This window comes from Filicampus tigris, chromosome 6 (genome assembly GCF_054856515.1).
Source record: "Filicampus tigris isolate MCC_2025a chromosome 6, RoL_Ftig_1.0, whole genome shotgun sequence".
Taxonomy (NCBI): Eukaryota; Metazoa; Chordata; class Actinopteri; order Syngnathiformes; family Syngnathidae; genus Filicampus; species Filicampus tigris.
This window is the reverse complement of record NC_141222.1, coordinates 15,270,828-15,290,255: the sequence shown is the minus strand read 5'-3', so window position 1 is coordinate 15,290,255 and position 19,428 is coordinate 15,270,828. Positions and strand designations below refer to the sequence as shown.

The following is a 19,428-nucleotide window of genomic DNA, read 5'->3' as shown; positions in this document are numbered from 1 at the left end:
GAGCCTCCCCTATCTCCCTTACCAGCTCATTCTCGTGTGCTTCATTCATGTCACTGTTTAGGACTCAGCGAGGTCATCTCCATGGCAATGAGACAATGTGTTTTGGCGTGCCAGCTGGTGACTGAGGACACAGACTTACACACACAGACTCACGTAATCACACAATGCAATAGACAACTCTATCATCAATGCCTTTCTGTCGGCTTCCCCCCAACCATAGTGATAGTCCAGGTGTGCTGAGGAGGTTAAGGAGCACCTTGAAAGGCTGCAGTCACCACCCAGTGTGTCTGGGCTGTTACAACTGCCACGACCCAAATATTTGCTTCGATTTGACAGTCCAGCTACAGTTGACTGTTTGCAACCTGAACTGTACAGCCTTGCATGTCAGAGAGGCAAACTAAAGACATCCCCTCTCGAAGAGTACACTGTCAGTATACAGCCAGTGTGATGACAGAAGGACGTGAGGAGCATCCTTCCATGGAAGAACATGTTATTAAACTAGAGAGAAAAGCACACTCATCCTGTAAAAAAGGTGTAATTTGGTGTTCATCTCATCCTCTCACAGTCCAATCGTGTAACTGATACCCACAGTGTGATTGGACGAGCTTACAAGTTACTGCTTAAACTGTCCGTTATACAAGTTGCCTGTGAGAGAAGCTTCTCAACTGTGAAATTCATAAAAGGCACACTCAGGAGTACTTGTGCCCAGAAGCATTAGGAGGCATTCATGCTCAGGTGCCCTGAAATAGAAATTCTTGGGTTTTTGGAAAATGTGAGTACTGTATATTAAACAATGTTGCAGAGACTAGTGCACTTCTCAGGCATACATTAATGTATTAGATAATGATATACAAAACAATGGAAAAAATGTAACACACATTAATATTTCTTGATGTGAATGTTAAATAGTTATTTACTTGCATTCCTACAGAAAAAAAAAAAAAAAGTTTTACTGGATGAATGTCATGCTTGTTTAATTTCTGACTTTTCAGAGGAAATGACCAGGGGTCAAATACATTTGTTTCGCACTGTTCACTTGAGCTGTTTATGTAATTGTTTAATTAGATGAACACTGATTTTGCTCTGGAAAGGCATTCAGTTGTTGTAATATTTGATCAAATACAATATAAATATCAATATTGGGTGGAATGGTCAGATGTTTTCGATTGACATACTGATAACCAGTGAGTATGTGTTGTTAATGTCTTTGTTTGTGTGACTGTTTAGTGTTTAGTGTGAAACACAGAATGCCGAGTTAATTAACCTTCCTTGCGAAGCACTAGTCATATTTTGAGGAGGCCGGGTTTAGCCCAGCGGTTAGCACATTCTGCTTTCAGCTGATGAGCAATGGCAGGGGGGCTCAAATCCAGTTGGCTGGACCATGCAGAGCACCTATGTGGCGCAGACACATTTTATTAAAATGTGGTTAACACAAATAATGTTTTAGCCAGGTGGCTCCATCGGACAGTTGCTTTGTGTTCCTATTTCAAACACTGTAAGATCCCTGGAAATACCAGCAATGGCAAATTGAAATGGTAAAATGCCTTTTGTAGTTTCAGTATGTATATTTTTAAGATATTTGAATGATGCAATTAAAATGTACATGCTTCAATTGTTGTCACTGTGTATACTACATATTTTATTATATACTGTATGATAAACGATGGGTTAAGGTTGTCTTAATCATGAATGAAATACACATTTTTTATTTCTTAAACCCTGAATTGAAAGTCAAGAACACTATGAAACCGATTTCCTAAAGCTATTCTACCCCCTTGTGGCCGAGATGTGAATGGGAACAATAACTTGGCTTTAATCTGCCTGTCTCAGCTAAATAGTCACCGTTCATGTGAGTAATTGCTCATCACTAAATGGATTTCCTCCTGCAAATCAATTGATGTGTGAGTGGAGTATCAAGAGCCACTGATGTATGTAATAAGGTGGGTTTGTGAAATCAATATACCACTCCAATATTAAAGCCCTATTCTGTGAAATTCTGTGTTGGAATGAGAAACAAGAGAATTCCTTTACAAAAGCGTCTTCATAGAGAGTCTTCATGAAGGCCTTGATAACATTATTCTAGTGGCAATGTATCAAGTGGGAGTGCAGTGACTTTTCAATAACAAATAGTGGTGCCACATATGACAGTAAAGGGACTTCAGAATTCCAGAGATGGAGATAAGTTAAAACAAATATTACACTGGGAACCGTTCTCTCAATTAGCTTTTTTAATCAAGGTTTGCATCCAGCAGTGCACCTGACTGATTTCCCCTGTAAGTGTAGTAGTGTGCTTTGACCCCCCCCCCCCCCCCCGCCCATACACACACAAGTATTCTTAATGAAACACTAACAGATTATTATGATCAGGTGAGGGTTTAAGATCAATTGTGGATTGTATTCAACCAAAATAACACACCATCAAGAAATTACAAGAAATTACAATAGGCCTATATGGAAATGAGAACACAATCTCATATTCTTTTGGACATATGCACTCCAGTCACACAAAATAAAATTCCAAAAAGATAGTGATAACCATGCAATGACCCTGAAATCTAGGATTGCCATCTCTTTCCAGTTAAAATCAGCATTGTCCTGAAGGAAATCACATCACGTCCTGGTTAATTCAGTTAGTTATTCTCAGGCACATGAACATAATGTGCTTCACTAACCACTAACAATGTGAAACCCAGTGGGAAGTGTACTTTTCTGTTTATAGGCAACTACACTGAAACTTTATTGTTTCTTTAACAGTCAGCCATTCCTTAATGAGACATTTGTAAACTCAACTCGGCTGCAAATCTCAGAGCCACCAAATTGTTTACTACATTAACTCCGGTTGTAAAAAGCCAATTTCCGGCTTTGCAAATGAGGTCACCAATCACAGCTCTCCAACTGTGTGTTTATAAAAAAAGTTATTCATACAAACACAGTAAAACTGTGCAAGCAACCACACAAAGCATTCTTCCTCTTGAATGCAATCTTATTTAAAACCTATAGGTTTTCCGTGACTGTTAAAAAGCAACAAAGGTTGACATTTTTTATTGTATATACGTCAGTGGGACTCTTTGTACCGAGACATCATTTTAAAGATTTTAGTATTATTGAAAACCAACTCTTTAAAGTTTCAAGAAATTCTGCTGAGATTTACAGTCTAAATGTCCTTTTCTGTTCCAAGTTGGCTGTGTCCCATCATGCGTAAAGCAAGGTCCATTGAGGCAGACTTGGATGAATTCGATGTGGAACTTCAGAGCCCTCACCTCATCAAATACCTTTGATAAGAACTAGAAAAGCAATTGCAAGTGACATTTATAGGTACATTTTTGCATGCATTTGACGCATTTGACATTATCTACAAACATAGTTGTTTTGCTAAAGCAGTGCTAAGCTTAGCAATGTGCATTTCTTTTTTGTGTTAATTTTGGAGAGCCAAAGACACAACACTGATGTTTTAAGTTAATTTATATTCATCATTACACGATTCCATTCACTCTTCCCCCTTGGGGCTAATACTTAAGTGTGATATCCACAATTATATGTCCACTAGGCTAACTAATGGACTGGAGGATTAGTGAAGAGTTTCACGCTAATGCAGAAGTTGTTTGACTTCACATGGATTTAGCCTGCCTCTCTTAAAATCGGCTTACAACACTCATTAGACTCATGATTACAATTTTGTTTAAAAAACAAACAAATATTAAAAAACAGTGAATGCCTCTTTCAGTTAAAGGGGAAGTTTGCAGTTGTTGTCGTTGTTGCTGCTGTTTAAAACCACCACATCCAAGGAAGAACAAATTATCACAGACAGCAGGTGTGGCCAGCGAGGTGTCAATCATTTGCCGTTAACGTTTGGTTCACTGGCGCACACACTCACAGCCTCGCGCTGACCTGTTAGCTTGGGATTCAGAAACTTTGCTGACTATTTTAGAATATCCACTTCTGGGGGTAAAAACAAAAACCAAAATCCCATTCCTCATTTGTTTACCACTGAGCAAGATCAGTAAACTGAAGTAGAGTGATGGTCCCTCATGCATCTGAGAAGATTTAAAGGTGACATAGAATAAGTAACATTTCTGCTGGACAGGTACGTTTATCACCTCTTTTTTAAAAGTTTTAATTTGATTTGATTGATTTTAAGTGTACATTAAAAAAAATAAAAACGATAAATTTGATAGTAACACTCATTTACAAATAAGTGATGCTACCGAGCAGCCTGACTAACATTAGCATTAGTTTACAGTGCTAATGCTAGCTTAATTAGTATTGGTACTGCTGTTATTTAGTGCTGTTATCTAGGGCTAGTGAAGTCTAAAAACTGTGAACTCACCTTTTAAGGCTAACAACGAGTTGTCTAAAGAAGACACAAAATCAGCCAAAATTGAGCTAATCCATGCAGACCTCTGCTTAATTTCTGTGTGCTACAATTTTACATGTTATACTTGGCAAAAGCTATCTTTTGTTGGCAGCCCTGACCATACAGGTATTTTATTTTGGGTAAGTGTTGCAACTTGAATGCCAACACTATTTCCAGCACCACCTCAGAGTCCTTGCCTGTTTCAGTCTCCATCATTTTTTCTTCTTCTTTCTTTTTCCTTTTTTTTTTGCTATGCTCACAGGAATTTCCTAGCAGATATCAAGAAAAAAAATGCATGAATAATTAATAGATTGAGTGCATTTCCTTGCTGGAGTATGGGAAGCCCTTTCACACTCCTCATAGTGATATTGTTCTTGAAGGTAGACAGTGAACACATACATACACACTTGCTTCATTGACATGAGTCACTGCAGTGTCATTCGTACAAATATTTGTCTTGCAACGACTTAACATTTCACATACTGAATTTAGTTTATTGCTACTGTTATTGAATTCCTCAACAAAATGTCTCCTGGGTTGTGTTTATATGATACTATTTGTTCTGGTATCAATCAATACAAATATGAATGTACAGTTTGCTGTCTCAGAGTAGAATTTTAATATTTATATGAACCAGAAAGTAAAAACCTTGCCACAGTATCTTGAGCTACAGGTTCTTCTACTTAACTTTGTGGACCTGGATTTGACACATTTGTACTACACATCTTATACTTACTTCATTCTATCCCAACTTAAAAACAAAATGATGCTTGAATTGCTAGCAGTCTGCTCCCAATGTGACTACTGGAATACATTAACAACACTTTCATATATTCTTGATTAAACAGTACCTTGTAATTTTCACAAGCGACAGGATTATTGCCGTACTGTTTTATTGTATTACACGTTAGTTTTGTCTAGCCACACTCAGTAAAGTGGGCATCTGAGTAGGACAGTAGAAGACATTACATTCATGAAGACAAGTTCACTTTTATAGATTAAGAGAAAAACTTCAGTTCTATCCCCACTGTTTGTTTACTACTATATTTTTGAAAAAGGAAGAATATTTATCATTATGGGACAGTTCTGCTTGAAAACATACAGTAAATATTTGAAAATTCACGTGAAATTCACCTTATTATTCTGCACCTTTAAAGAAATACATTATATGATGTGACATAGCAAAATGCATCTTCCTCTGCAGACATTTACTGCTTTTATATTGCAAGAGCCCAGCAGAATTCTATTGTACATGAAGTGTGTGTCCCTTGTTCGCAGTAAAACTGTCTACAGGTTCAATATGAAGCAGGGTGGATTTAATTTACACTGAAACATTTGAGGAAATCTCTATAAAAGGGTGAGACTCATTGTCAATAACTTTTGAATGACAATACACATCAGATCAAGTTTCAACCCAAAATGGCCACCCTCGGCTGGAAGGGAAGATTTAAAGTGGAAGTCAACCCCAAAATTTTCTTTACAATAATATGTTTTATGCGCCTCCACAAGTCTAAACATGGCATTCTGATTAATATTGTATTTGTGGAATATGAGTTAAGCAGCAAAATCCACACATTTTAAGCTATCTCAGGGGGTGGCCATTTTGCCACTTTCTTTTAAAATGACATCACAGTTGCTCAAGGCTCAGGTAACAATGGATCATGGCTCACTTGTTTTCTGAAGCGGAGCCACGATTGGCGGTTGAGTGAAATCTCAGTCATTTTGATTTTGATACGGCAACTACTTCAAAGGCCTAATGTGCTAGAGGCTATTCTAATATTCTACTGTTGAATAATATCTAGCATGCTAGTAAGTAGCATTAAGAAAATATGAAAGTGGACCATGATATTTATATAGTACTAACATGGTAATACGCTAATGCGATTTACGATGGTAGGTGACGCTGGTGGTATCTCTCTCTTCCTCTCCCTCTCCCTCTCTGTCTCATTAAAGCATCCGTTTTCCCACAAAGGTGCTAAACCGTAGCCCCAAGAGTTGAGCAGGTTTTTAACACTCATCTTAATGGAACATGATTACTTTACCCAGCATATTATGTCATTATGATTCCATACCTTGAAATAAATGAGCAAAGATAATGTAAAGCAGTGGGGAGTGAAAACCCCCCACTGAGACCATGATTGCAAAATGTGGTTGCGTTATATGTTTGCACACACGCTCTCACTGCAGGAGGCACCAGGAGATAACAAAAATGAAATAAGGCGGTATCTTTTAAATGAAATTGAAAATGGATGTGATGGAAAGAAAACTAATTTCAATTACCTTTAGGGCATATTAGGAGAAAAAAATAAAATTCTACTGACTGGTTATTTTTGAGACATGTATGTGCTTATTGGTACGTATTGGTCCGTCCCGGACGGACGCCCATTTTGGGGACGGAGGACAAGAAGTTTTTTTTTTTACAGGACAGATTAAGCAAGGGTGGAAGTGGGTTTTCATCCGTCCCCGTAATCGTCCCTAACCGGGTCAAGTACCGAGTGATGTGTTGTGTTGGGTTCTTTTAAAAAGAAAGATCACTGTTCTCATCTGTGATACCACGGAGCCGCCATTACTGCCTGCACAACACTGTAGAGTGCTCTTTTTCATGTGCGTTCCCTGTAGTATTGTTCTCACAGTCATAGTCTGCCCTCTTGTGGATGCCCATTTCACTGACGAGGAAAAAGGTGGAGAGCAATTTTGTTTTGTTAACTGTTAACATTTAATACATACCTTATCCTTTTGCATGTGAAGTATGTCCTTGTCTGGGACATCTCAAGTTTTGCAATAACATGCAATAGTATTGCGTTGTAACGCATCCATCCATCCATTATCTGTACCGCTTCTCTTCACAAGGGTCGCGGGGCGTGCTGGAGCCTATCCCAGCTGTCTTTGGGCAGTAGGCGGGGGACACCCTGAACTGGTTGCCAGCCAATCGCAGGGCACACAGAGACAAACATCCGCACTCACAATCACACCTAGGGGCAATTTTAGAGTATCCAATCAACTTACCATGCATGTTTTTGGAATGTGGGAGGAAACCGGAGTACCCGGAGGAAACCCACGCAGGCACGGGGAGAACATGCAAACTCCACACAGGGAGGCCGGAGCCGGGATCGAACCCACGACCTCTGAACTGTGAGGCGGACGTGCTAACCAGTCGACCACCGTGCGTTGTAACGCAGTCTTAAATATTCTCGTTATGTCCCCTGGCTAAATGCTATCTTGGGTGACACTTAAAAGTTGTGGACAATTCAATCCACTCACAATACTCTCAGCTGCTAAGTCGAATAAGAAATTAGCCAGCTAACGAGCTTTAAATGATATCATGCATGGACGCTTTTTTTATTTTTCTCCGGCATCAGGGGTGGACTGACAGAATGTAAGGACAGAAGAGCATGAAAAGTACAAGGACGGAGGGGCGATGACGGAAGGGTGCCCAGGTCGAGGATAGAGGATGGAGGACGGACCGGCAAAATAGGGTAAAGTGCTTCAAACTGAATATAAAGTCGTCATACTGAAGTCTCATACTGCTATTCTGTCTTGGATGCAGTAGGGCGTGCACTACATGGATGCAGCAGACAATGTTATTGCAGTGTGGCAGATGCAGAAGACAGACATATTGCAGCTGGGTGTGTGTTGCATAGAACCCAGTTCGATTCATAATGCATTGTAGGTATTTACATAATCAGTTTTGTTACCAAATAATGTCATTAGAAGTCGAGTGGGTCACATGACTGACACTGACTTTCTGGTGGGATAGATTCGCATTCTATGCCTCGTTCACCTGTGATTAACTATCGACCATTCCAGATTGTACTGTACCTGGTCTTTCACCCAAAGTCAGCTGGGATAGGCCCCAGCTCCCACTGTGACCCTAAACAGGATAAGCATTGTAAGAAAAAAAAAAAAAAAAAAATATTCATCCCTCCGTATATATATATATATATATATATATATATATATATATATATATATGTATATGGAGGGATGAATAATGCCAAGTTTCAACCTTTGCACCCAAAATATCTCAAATCTAAAATCCATTTGGTACACTGCATATTACCAAAAAGTTTTCTTTTTCTAAGAAGGTGACAATTTGTGTCCTGGATGTCAAACAATCTACTATATTTGTTCGGGTCCCCAAAGTTAAAAATGTCCCTCTTTTTCCTCAGGGTTGTGTTTGGAATGGATTTGCTAAATCCGATTGTAGTGTGTGCATCTCAGAGAGACCTTATCTCATAAACACACTCCCAGCAAGCTTGGAGTTTACCTAATCAAGCCACTACCTGATCCCACTCCCCAAAAGGGCAGCATGATCACAAATATGCCATTTCCTCCTCGGGTGAATGAATAATCCGCAGTGGTTTCATATATTTCTGTCAAAGCTGTGCCTCCAAGCATTTTATTTGACTGCTGGTAAGGCCCAGGAAAGGGAGTATTAAAAAGATATGAGGTTATCATATGTTTTATTATTCCAACCCTCAAAAGTATGCACATTCTCAGAGTCTGCCATCATTATGTCCTTGAGCAAGATAGGTAGACGACAGGAGTGGTCAAATATTCTAAAGAAGACTTACAAAAACCTCTTAGCATCCTTACAGTATCAACTAGTAGGGATTAGCTTTGAGGCACAGTGATATCCTCATGTTGCATTACACGTTCCAGAATTTTGCGATCCATACCTCTGGGAAGTCCGCTGATAGTGTAGTGGTTCACACGCCTGAGTTGTGTGCGGGCAGCGTGGGATCGATTCCCGCTCAGTGACAGTGTCTATGTGTGCCCTGCGACTGGCTGGCGACCAGTTCGGGGTGTAGTCTGCCTTCGCCCATTGACGGCTGGGATAGGCTCCAGCAACTCCCCGCGACCCTGTATAGGATAAGCGGTTTGGAAGATGACACGATACCTCTGAGAACACACATATCCCTTCACACTCTGCGGAAGGCTTTAAACATAGACACTGATGTATCATGTCTGACAGGAGTCTGAATAATGAATTGCATTTCATGTAATAAATCATGAACAATCAATAATTCATGACTTAAGATGCCATTAGCAAAAATAGAGCAGTTAACAGCGGAGTAAGTTTAAGTAATAACTTTATTATTCTGAATACAATGAGCTAATGTTCAAGACCTAACCTCTAGGTCCGGCGTAATGAACATCATGAGTCATTCTTGATCTTGCACTTTTCGACTGAAAGACAATCCAATGCGGCCAAACTTCAGTCAGAATATCTGATTGTCCCGTTGAGCAGGCTCTTACCATCGGCAAAAATCCACTGAGACAGAGATAAAATTTGAAACAGTAGCCCGCGGCCTATCAAGGAGTGCCTTTGAATTCAAGCGGAGATAATGATGAGTGGCGGCATGGGAAGAAGCATGATACGGCGATTGCAGCTATGATTATCTATGTGCGACCATGTGCTTAAGTAAGTATTGCAGAAATGAAGAGAAAGCATCTGCAGATAAAACACAAGATACAGTGCAAGAAATGGAAAATTCTTAAAATCGTATTCATTTCACTTTGGATTTATAACAGTCTCAAGGTTGGTCTTGGACATACATACATGCGCCTCTCCATTGAGTCTTCCTACAGATCCAGTACAAAAGCTGTATTTCAAGTTAGCCTTTACAAAAATAATAATGTCCTTTTTTTCATCATGGCCACTGGTGATAAACTGCACTACACTATTGGGACATTAAAAATAAAAGCTGTGTGTTCCTCCAGATTTAACCCCTGCACCTTTAAACAAAGTTGGAGCTAATTTACAGAGTTTGCTGATCCCAGGAGCATCGTATTCTCCTTTATTCACAAACACCAAAATCAAGTTTTCTGTTCATGTGTTTTTCAATAAGATCCATTTGGAGGTATTAACTATTTACATTTTAAATCAAATCCACACACATCAAGCATAATTAATCATAATCAAGCACACACCCTAATCATGCCGAAAATGTGATGTATGATTTTGGTTGTGCAGAGTTCATTGTCATTGTGTCACCTCACCAGCAGTATATCAGCTCGTGTTTTATTTTGAGCTATTTTCTTTCGTATACAGTATTTCCTAATATCAGGTTTGCAGTCTTTGATTTCTCTGGTATTTCTAAGTATTCTTCCCTCCCTGAGTGAGAAATGTTTAGTTTGACAAATAATAACCGTTTCCAAATGAGAGGCAATGTGTTGTGCTTCAAATTGTTAATTTGTTTTTAATTTAAAGCAGTTTCAACACAGCATATATGCTATTATCATTAGCCTAACACAAATTTGCTAACTTAATGCTAACATACATTAGCATTAGCAAATGCCATAAATGCTATCATAAATTCACATTGTTATCATTAGACCATCAAACAATTGTTGCTTTAGCATAAATATGGCAGTGATACATACAAATAGAACATCCAGGAATTCTCACTGGCCAACTATGACTGAAAGACTACTTTAGCTTGCATTCAGATTGTTGTCCTGTGTGGGATTTACAAATTCATTCATGTATTCTAACATTTCAGATTACTGGTAGTTTTTTTTTCTTTTCTTTTTCAATATTTATAGGATAACCTATATACCAGTGAACTCATTAAAACAAATTTTATGGAAGTTTACTATGCTCAGTATTAGGCAGTGCAATCATACACTACATCCAGCCATTTTCTATAACGCTGACTCAGGGCTAAAAGCAGACGAAACACTTGGATTGTAAATGTGAATAGGGTATTAAGTGGGAATTGATCCCATGCGAGATGCAAAAACTTCCATTATGTGAACTACACGACCACATAAATACTTTCAGCTATTTCTTTCTCCTTTGTAAAATATATAGAACTGTCTTAATTATATTAAATGCTTTACACAATGCACATTTAGAAAAATATTTCAAACAGGAAAACCGAGTCTTAAGCCTGAAATGAAGTACTCAATCAGTTCATTTGCAGCTCAAAATTAAATAAGACCACTTGTCAATGATCCATACATTACTAGACAAGATTCACAAAAAATAAATTAATTAAGAAAATATAAATTTAAAAAATTAAAAATGCAAGCTCTTTCTTTTTCATCCAATTCCCCAAACTCTGAATAAATGGACAATGGGTTGGGTGTGGTGCTGACCTCATTGAGTTTGCATCTTTGGTACAGCCCAATCCCAAGACAAAATGTGAATAATGTCCCAAAAGTGAGTGGCTACCAGTTGAGGGGGAGGTATTCCCTTGATCCCACAGACTGGGAGGGCCCCAGGATTTTTTCTCTCCCAGTGCTAAAGGGCGACTTGACTGATAACATAGGGAGCCTGAGAAAATAATTTCTAAACATATTTTAGAATATCAAATAAAATGCTGGAGGGTCTTAACTGGGGCTACACAGATTTTGTGACAGGGCTATAGCCCCGCTAGCCTCAGTGCAGCGGCATCTTTCTTACAATATAAAGACGAGCTTCAAAAACAATTTGTTTTTGTAAAGAGTCGACTCCAACTCCTTGTAACCCTTATCATACATAACATCTCCACGAAGACGTATGATTCTATCATGCCTGACACTTGTATTGAAATATTGTTAATGTCACCACGGTGACAGTGGTAATGTGACTCTCTTGGCTTATTAAAGATCGGTAAGTTCATCTGCCACAGCTGCAGAGCGTCAAGGGTCCTTCTAATTCAGCTCTGTTGGCAGGAGAGCCATGTAATCCAATTTCCTGGGGAGTCATTACTTCACAGTGATTTCCTGATTCCAGACTCTGTAATTGTTCTCAAGTTTAATCGACCAGGGAAGGAAAAAATATCTTCTTTATGCCCATCCGTTTTACTGACAGTGAAATACTACTAATTCCATAGAAAAATGAGATGCCTTTGTAAATGTATGTATTTCAGTGGTACAACTGTAACTTTGAGTTTGATTTCAAGAATGTTGTAAAATAAAAAATGTTCTTGTTCGGCAAAATAAGGTCACCTCAGATGTTTTTCTTGTCTAACCTGACGTTAGTGATTTTGCACAAGTGATTTTAAGCTGAAATGAGAGACAAACAGGAGAAATGAAGGAGCGTCTGTCATTATGCATTTAGGCTGAAGGAGGGCAAAAGTGACAACTGCAACTGCCAAAAGGTCATAAGATGTGGCAGCAGATTTTTCCCTCACAGGGCTTCAAGCTGCACTGTTGAGGACAGTGCAGAGACAAGATGTCGGGCTTCACGTAAGGTAATCCATCATAGGATATGTAGACATCTGTCACTGAATGATTCCCTGTAAACATACTATGTGCATATCCCATCTCATCTGCAACAATTCTGGGGACCTCATGAAACATGTGGGCATCAGATGGATAATCGAGACACCCCCAAGAGCAGAGAAATTTCAAAGATGGATGGACTTGTGTGCGACTCGCAATAATTTGGTTCATAGTATTTTGTTCCCTACAGGCACTATAAAGACCAAAATACAATGAACAAGAAAATTAGACGATACCCTATCCACCTTATTCCTGAGGGCTCTCATGGAGAAACAATTACGTGCTTGACTTCCAGTAAGAATTTTGGTATTTGTTTCAGTAGGATTCGTTTCATGCAGCGGTTGATTTGAAACCCCACTGCATTAGCAGGAAGCGGGATTGAAATGTTTTCTCTTCTAAACTGCAACAACTGCCGTTCCCACATTGTTAAAGTCTGTAGCTGTCGTAGAAAGTGGACTCCTGCAAACAGTTTCCATGTAAACAAACACCGGTTTCACTTTCAGTCACGCACCTATATAATGCAAAGGCTCATGGGGCATAGTAATAAGGTGGATAATGTAGGGCGTCTTGTAATTTTCCAGAGACAGCTGCATCTGGGTCTCATGGATGGAAGAACTTTTATCTATTTCCAGGTAAGGCACATTGCAGCAAAACACACATCAGGTCACAAAAGATAATTGTATTTTCAATGGCTCTGGTCTAACAATGATTTTATTTGACATGCAGTAACCCTAACTGAGCATTAATGATAATCATGAAGCTACTTATACTAAATAATATGGATTCATAATTACGATTTTTCTAATAAAGTATAATAATGTCATACAGTACAATACAGACCTCTTTATCAATGTTTTAAAGCTCACAATTCTAGTTTAAATTATATTACCCGATTATTTATACAAGCAAGCACATTAGCTCAAAGTGTAATGAACCTCCAAACACATAGGATTGGCTCAAGCATCCTCCCTTCAATGTGCTTGTAGGGCGCTTCCTCAGGCGTTGGACTGCGCATGCGCCAAGCGACGGAGCCGCTTCTGATTTGACCAGCGTGGGATGCGCCACAGTCCCACTAAATTGCAAGCTTTCCCGTTAGTAGTGTGCATCATCGGCTACACCTGCTTACTCCGTTGTTGTGGCTGGAGCTCTCGGAGTGGTCTTTAGTCCAAATTCACAGGGAGGTTTTAGCAGAAGCGACGGCTTCTTGTTCTTCAAAGATCCCGTCAGAAGAAGCGAAAAGCACAATTCAGCACCACAGCATTGAGGAGAGCGTCCGGATTTGAGGCTATTTCACTGTTCATGCGAGGTTTACCAGAGAGGAGGATTTTGATTTTTGGGAATACATTACCAAGCAAGGTGATTTGCACACTTTGAGGACCTACGAGGAGTACCATCTGTAAAGGTTGAAGGTGGGTGTATGAGTTTGAGCCGGCGATTTGTCATGTGGCAGGTGTTTCTATCTGCTAGCATCTTACACTAGCACTTACTCAAGCTCCGTGTTGCTAACATTAGCTTAGGCGAGGTCCGCCCGGCTTCATTCTTCATTGCGCCTCGGCTAATTTGCAGAACGGTTCAGCATCACCCGGCGGAAACTGCAAACCAAAAAGTACTGTCGCCTACACCATGGTCACATGTTGTTGTTGTTTTCTTAAGACGAGTGGTTCAAATGAAGCAGAAAAATCAGTGTCGCCCACTGCTACAGTCACTGAGTGCTGCTATCCAGAGAGCCCAGTGCTGAACGCCTGATTCGCCTCGGAGCAGCGACCTACTCGGGCAGATGCAAGCTAGGCTGCTAGCTACTTTCGGGGCTAGCTAAGCTAACCTGCCACTTCTGAGCTCGTAAAATTACAGCTCCGTTTCCAACACGACAAAGACCGTTAAAACATTCCATGGGGGCTGGTTAGCTGCTGCCGTATTGTCTGTCTGTCTTTCTCTATTTTTTTAACTGCGCGCCCATGTTTTTGATCTATTCATTTGGTCACCCGCACTACTGACTGAGAAAATCAAGGAATGCACCCAGCGTTGATGAGCGTAACCTAACATGGTTCCTTAAGAAGAGTGAGAACTATTCACAAAAACTATTCACAGACTGTAAAACACAAATATTTTCCTCCAATGTCTATGTTTAAAAAATGTAATCAGTTGTATGTGGATTTTTACTCACGGTAAACTTACCATCTTTATCCCCCCCACCCCCCCCCCCCCCACTTAAAAAAAATCCTGTTTAAGTTTACCTTGGCATTTGATTAGGTTAATAGCACTTTCAGTGCGCTGCTAGGGACTTTATGGACGCAGACCAATGAAAGTTTTCCTATTGCACAGCTCTCTCCAAGTTCCTCTGTGATTGTGCACTCTTGACTCTGTGTAGATGATCACGTTCTCTTCCTGTAACTGGAGATATGGAATCCTAGCTGCCGGTGAGTGGCTGTATTTAGAGTCTGGGCTTATATGTGGCAAAGGGGCATGCTCAAATTCTGAGTGACACAGAGGCTGTCTGGTTGTCGATGTTTTGGAGCACTCTTTTTTTGGTCAGCTGGACTGGGGTTCGTTTCCCAAAGCAGTTTTAGTGAAAACTCAGAGTCTATTAACCCTGAAATGACCCTGAAATGAGGGACAGACTGAGTTTTCACTAAACCTGCTATGTGAAACGGACCCCTGGGCAGTCTGCATTTGTGGAGATAAAGTTAGTGTGTATTTTATGCTTTCTGCCGTGAAGCAGTTTAATGAAACAGTGATATTCAACACATCTTCCTCCAGAGGCTCCTCCCCAATGCATTTCATTGAATTTTGTCAAGTATTTGCACAGTCAGATGCACAGACCTTGGAGCAAACTTATCTTGTCCAGATAATGATGCTAAAGAGATCCCAGCTGGCTCCAAGTGGTGTGGCTTGAAATGTTTACAAGGAGGTTCTGCTTGATTTCCCAAACATGTATTTCAGTCATCTCTTTTTGATTAGCTTTGTGCATGTGTCATTATTTTCCACATTCATATCAAAACTAACATTGCTAATCAAATCTGGAATTGACATTGTTGTTTAGACAATGTAACTGTTTGGATTTCCTCTTCCCTTTTCTCATATTATCCATACTGTATGTCATCTAACAATTTCTTTACGATTGCTTACAATTCAGGATTGTTTTTTGTTTAAGAATTGAAATAATAAAAATAGTAGTAAAACAAAAATGGGTTCTGCCACAACATAGCTGTATGCTTTACAGATTCAGTAACACATAGTAACACAAATTGAACATAGCCCATTTTAGGACACTTTTTGATTTGTTTACATTTAGAAAACTAAATCCCACGGGAAATCATAATAAGCTTTTACTGTACAATTCAAGTTAAATTTGCACTTAAACATTCTGTCATACTAGTATAAAAGTTAATGTTGTTACGACTTTTAGCTAGTCCCATCAGGGGTTGCCACTGCAAGTCATATACCTAAAATTTGTAAAATGTAACTTTAATGGCAAAAGCAAAACTGCATTGTGTTGCAGATTCACCTTATGATCTCATTGTTTGAATGTTTAACTCTTCCAAGCTTCTACCATCAACTCCCAAGAGTTTGTATAAAAAAGTACCAATTCAATTCATGTTCAAAAGCTAGTCAGCCACCGGTTAAGCGACCATAATCTGCTAAACCTCTCATCATTGCCTCTCGCAGGCAAGGCGCCAGAGATAATTACTCGATGCCGACTCATCTTTCTAGCGAGATCACAAGTCTTGCTATGTTCTTCTTTGTAATATCTGATTGCCTCATCCTAGTATCATTGGAGCCGACCTGCGCTCCCTAAGGTTAGCTTCAATGTCAGGTGCTCTGGCCCCAGGAATACACATTACTGTGGCTGGATTTTTAATCTTAATGTTACGGGTAAGTGCGGGAGCTAGTAAACTGAGGTGGAATGCGACTGGGGAACGGGCTGAATCTGTTATGAGTCTAAACAGGCTCACCGCAATTGGCAGACTGCTTCGAGCTAATGCTAACTGGACTAACAGGTTGGCTACAACCCATGCTAACTGTTGGGTCCACCACATCTACAGTTACCATATTCTGTTCTAGCTGATGGACACATCCCTTTAGCAGGGAAAGCCTTTCAATGAGACGAGTGCAAGTGGTGCACGAAGCCATAGTTGCATTTGGTCGCCCGGTGGATGAAGGCAGATGAGCAGCTGAAGAGCAGCCGAGGACGCACCCCGGTGTCCGAGTTGTTGTGTGGCCGAGACGGTGGAAGTCGGCGATCCGCTGCTTCCGAAAATTTTAAGAATAGTCTCAAACAGAAAAATCGTAGGATGCAGGGGGAAGAGACCCGCTCTTCGTCAAATCAGCGCGGCGCACAGCTCCTTACAGCACTATTTAAACAAAAACAATTACTCAATTTGTTTTCTGTATTTGCCTTGGTTTTACTGTTTTCACAATAATCAATAATGAATAAAGAATTCATGCGTCTGTTATGAAAATCTGCACAAAATGTTTCTTCCTTTGCCCTTCTCAAGGACGTAATGGAAATAGATATTTAAATGTTTTGAGTTCAGCAACAAAAAATATTCAAAAATATTCATTTTTGAAAATATCAGCAAATTTACTGGTTGCACAGGCGCAAGTAGATGAAAAAAAATAACTTGCACTGTCTCAAATTTTAGGAGCAAAATCTCACAATTTTGGGGCAGTCTGGAGCTCTGAAAGGCCATACAGAGTGCAGTTGGCAGCAATCATTTTTATGGCCTTCGTTAAGTTTGTTATTATTCGGACATTAATCATCTGGAATCTTTTGTCTTGTGTATAGTATTTGTGTTCGGTGTTTGTCATTTGAAATATAAAGGCTGTTGGTTCCTCAGAATGAGGAAAAACCATTATTCATGATTGTGACAATGCAATCAATAGCCACTGTGCTTTCTGTCTCCAGGGACAGCAGGCAGTGTTGGCTGAGTCCCATGGAACCCCAGTTAGCGTTACACTGAAGCGTGGATTTAATGTAGCCATGGTAGCCATGCACGCTGGAGCAGGAGTTATGATAGCACTCTAAACATATTGAGATAAGTCCCCTGATACAGCACAAAACAAACATTAATAAGCATTTTGTCATTTGTAATGGTTCAAACCCATTTTAAGATGATAGCAAACGTGCAGTGTGTTAATTACAGTATCTTCCTTTATTTGTATCATGTAAGTTATTGATAGACTGAATCTAAAATAGCAGAATCCACAAACAACCTTTTGGCTTTTACTTGGAAGAATTTCAAATGGTTTGGATAATCAGAACTGTGTACTGTGTATTCATCTGGTACTTACTGGATTCATTTGTTATTTTACTCTCCACTCTGACCTATAAGAATAAAAAAAAAAAACAGAAGAGCTCTATTGTTTCAGCTTGGACAATAAAGTAGATGATCCAGCAGTGGTTGAAAATTCCGTGTCAGCAGTAAATAGGTGCAGCTAGAGAGAAAGAGGTTATTGTCCTGAGTACTTATAACTACAACTACACTCACCCAGATCAGCAAATGATGTGTTTATAACACTCTATAGAATCCCTAATGTTATTCCTCACACTATCCCACACTTCTGTGTTATTTATATGCACTGGTTGAGCAACTTTCTCTATCTTAGAATAGGGCTGAACGATATGTCTAAAGAATTGAATCAAAATAAGAAAAAAATAAGACCAGTAAGTGGATTAAAGCTAAAATACAATAAATACAACTATTGAGAGGAAAAATACAATTCAAAATATCTGGTAGTAAAGCTAGTTTTGAAGAAATGTAATGTACACGTGTTATGTACAGTGTAATATGCAATGTTGTTTGTATCCTTGTTCCCCTAGAAGTGCCATAAATGCGTGTTTGTGTAAAGATGTAATGTAAAGAAAGATACTACCCCAAACCAGTAGCCTTGATAGAGTTATATTAACCTACATTCATTTCTCATACAATGTGTCGCGTCTAAAGTTGATCATGTCATACAGAACATCACAAACTAATACTCTCTTGGAGAATGAATTTCAGTCGACCCACCATCTTTGGTCTAAATGAACTTGCTCGCTGGCGCATTGATGGCATGACACATCATTTATTGTTAGACTTACCCGATTATGACGATGGTAAGGTTAACGCCGGAGCTAGCACAAACCCTTTTTTCTACACCATGTATCCAGAGTTGTTTAATTATGTTAGTAGTGCAAACCTCCTTTGCTAAAGTGTTTCACTGAGACGACTGGTAATTTATCTTAACACATTTAAGCTACGATTTTGATTGGCACCCTTTTGCCACGGCACATGAGCAGTATGTTTTGTCAGCAGACGAGCACTTGGCGGACTAGGCTCACAGGAATGGTTATCGTGCGCTCAAAATACACTTTTGTGCTCAACATTTCCTCTTGCATGCTTGTTGTTGTTGACCAATGTAACACTATACTGTGGCCTCTGTCTGCATCCCACAGAATGCCCTGCAGTTAGTTAAGGGTTTTGTTCCAGATTTTTCATCCAAAAATCAATCGAACATATTTTATATTGATATTGATCACGTGATCACGATACGTATTGATTGATTTATCATACAGCCGCAGTATAAACATACCTAAACGTGTATTTATGAATACACTGAGAGAGATGATGGCGGCCCTAGCGCTCATGTTCAACCTTTGGTCATCCGAATTTAGAGGTTTAGAGGTAAAGGCTGAATGAGGTCTTGATAGCGTGTGCATCAAACTTTTAATGTTCTCAACTTTTCCACTGTAATGTTTTTTAAGGATTTACAGCCCACTGCACAACATTCCAATTTACGGGAATCCTGTTGGCAGGAAAGGTTTAGGCATACGCTGCAAACGTTGTGCTTTGACAATGTTAATTAAACAGAGACTGAGC

General features: G+C 39.5%; 1 protein-coding gene across 1 annotated transcript in view; it reads left to right on the top strand.

Annotated features, from left to right (window-relative positions):
• The first annotated feature begins 13,586 nt into the window (after positions 1 to 13,586).
• Positions 13,587 to 19,428, top strand: part of ctnna2 (catenin (cadherin-associated protein), alpha 2) — a 246,859-nt gene continuing 241,017 nt past the window's right edge. Inside the window, exon 1 of the mRNA XM_086034022.1 lies at positions 13,587 to 13,977. The gene's annotated coding sequence lies outside the window, so the exon portion shown is untranslated. The remainder of the gene's footprint in view (positions 13,978 to 19,428) is intronic.